The following is a 2938-nucleotide window of genomic DNA, read 5'->3' as shown; positions in this document are numbered from 1 at the left end:
TATCATCTTTCTAGGGGCTGAAGCCCTTGGAAAATACAGCTAAAAATCAGTCCCATAAACTGCAATATTACCACTATAGTGTGAGTATGTTACAGTTTTCTGATACAAAGTAATAAAAAGGAGGAAAGAATTTTCTCTTGCTATGAGAAACACTGATTTCTACAGTCTTTTTGAAGAAACATAATACAAGAGAAGCAGTAATTATGTTGTGGAGTCATTCACAATGTTTCTTATCTGCAACATCACTTTTGCATCTGATTTTTATAGCTAATACAAGGCAGAATACCTTACTTGTGAACAGACATCTTTTCTCCTAAATGTGAAGCTGCTGACAGTTTAGCAAGCAATACCTGAAATGCAATTTGTGAGTTTTGGAGGGGTTAGGGAGAGAGACAAAAATCACTATCTGGTCTGGATTTGATTAACACATAGTACTCTGTTGCCATCAGCTTGTGTCAGAACTCAGATTCCAGTATGAAATGCAGTTGCTACAGATACGGATCATACAGAGGCCACAACAGAAGTTTTTCTTTATTAAAGACTGTGGGACAATTTTGTCTGTCCTTAAAAGAATTTTCAGATCCATGAAGGTTAGGTATTTTGGACACTGTGAAAAGATATCACTACTAATAAAGGTGACTTGCTAAAACTCACAGAGCAAGGATAATGTTTAGGTGAGCCAGGAGATACACTGACTTGTTTTTAATCTTTTCACTTCTCACAAAGTACCCTTGCATGAATGAGCAATATATTTGTTTTGTAGCAACTGATTTTGGATAATTTAATGTCACCTTCCAAGGGAAAGGCTCTCAAGGAATTATGAGTACAAGTAGGCTGGTCATCTTATTGCTGTTGGAAGGAAGAAGGGCTGGTAAACACAAAATCTGATATATGGGTGTAGGACCACGTGATTCCACCAAAAGATAGCTAGGTTAGTGAAATGAGCTCCCGACAAGGCTGTACTCATCAGGATTCAACAAAATCAAAACTACCACTTTCTTTCTATCATTGTAATTCAGTTACACTCTCAAAATCTAAATTTTAAGTCATTGTAAGGTTTCATCTTTTGTTACATTTTTCAAAATGTTTCATTAGTGTATCTGTAACAGATGAATTATGAATAGTTCACAATACACCATGGAGATGTATTCAGGTTATTCGACTAGTTCAATGGAACCTTGCACCATTGCAGCTTTACTGTTTATTTGTTATTGAAGCCGATAGATATGTAGATAGACAATTCAACTTTTCTCATATCCTTTTAAATTTTTAGCAATTTTATCAGACATACAAACAAGTTGGATAAGCTTAATATTTTATTACATTTAAAGATAAATATATACTTTATGTACAATTAAACATGGTTTTGTACCTATTTTCTGAATATTTCTAATTATCAATAGTAGCAGCATGGCTCATATTTTCATCAAAACAGTTCATATTAATTCATGAAAATGTTTGTTTTGATAATCCATTTGTCATATATATTACATCTCAAAACAGTGTGCAGATGGTACAGCGCTTTCTATTTTTTTTTTTTTTTTAGTGTTATAAAACAAACAGTCAAAAAAATGATAGTAGCTATGCAGAATCTATGAGATGAATAAAAGTGCACATACTGTTTCAGGTAGGTGCACTAAAACTGACACAGAATTTCTGTTCAGTAAAACAGAGAGGGAGTTATGATCCTATGTTATCTTACTTTTATATAGGTCATATGGACCTTAGAATTTGATACCTATTAGTATCTACAAAGGTGAGAGCATCTCTGCATCTTTCAAGAATATATAAATTAAATGCCATAATTTTTAGTGAGAGGAAGCGTTTGGGAACTCTGCCAAAACAAAGGAAAATATCAGCATCAAAAATATCATTTATCTGTGAACCTAAGTACAGATATGGATCCCTGTTTACGCAACTGCTGTGACCTGTTTTTCAAAATGAAGTGCCTAATGTCTAAGACAAGACCTCTAGAAATATTTTAGTAAACTACATGTTTGTATGTGTGCAAAATTAAATTCTTATTTATTCTGGGTATCTCAGATGTATCCAAAAGCTTTTTCCTGAAGAGAGCTTGTTTCTGAAGAACAAAAAATTTGTTGCATTAATTTCAATCTTTTTCTTGGTCAAATCCTAATAGTTTTATGAGTGTATAGAGCTTCTTTGGTTTGGGTTTTTGGTGGGTAATTTGATAAATTAATGAATATTTTTATTGAGAAAAGGAATGTCTTGCAGTTAGTAAAATGCATAACAGATTTGTTCTTTGTTTTGTAGACTAGTGTAAATGTTGTAAATTCTATTTGCAAGTCTTGAGATGAAACTCTTTTATAGATAATGGATGTGTTGAATTAAATTACATGAATCTGCTAAGGAAGTGTCTTCTTGTATCAAGCAGTGAAGTCTGTATGATTAGTCTCAGAATTTTTACGTCTGTTGTAATCCTTTCCTCACAAAAATTTTGGAATTACTTTTTTAGTACCCAGTCTTTATTTCTATGTATAACACTATCAATATCAATATGCCTTATGTACTGCTGATAGTTTCAAAATAGTGTACTAGCATAGTACAATATCATGGCTCAGTGTTTACTGGTTCACATCCAGAATATATATTTGTTTCCAACTCTGCATAAGAATTATGACTTTTTCTTTCTTTCTTTCTTTCTTTCTTTCTTTCTTTCTTTCTTTCTTTCTTTCTTTCTTTCTTTCTTTCTTTCTTTCTTTCTTTCTTTCTTCCTTCCTTTCTTCCTTCCTTTCTTCCTTCCTTTCTTCCTTCCTTTCTTCCTTTCTTTCTTTCTTTCTTTCTTTCTTTCTTTCTTTCTTTCTTTCTTTCTTTCTTTCTTTCTTTCTTTCTTTCTTTCTTTCTTTCTTTCTTTCTTTCTTTCTTTCTTTCTTTCTTTCTTTCTTTCTTTCTTTCTTTCTTTCTTTCTTTCTTTCTT

This window comes from Oxyura jamaicensis, chromosome 2, assembly GCF_011077185.1.
Source record: "Oxyura jamaicensis isolate SHBP4307 breed ruddy duck chromosome 2, BPBGC_Ojam_1.0, whole genome shotgun sequence".
In the NCBI taxonomy this organism is placed as follows: Eukaryota; Metazoa; Chordata; class Aves; order Anseriformes; family Anatidae; genus Oxyura; species Oxyura jamaicensis.
This window is presented reverse-complemented; position numbering follows the sequence as displayed.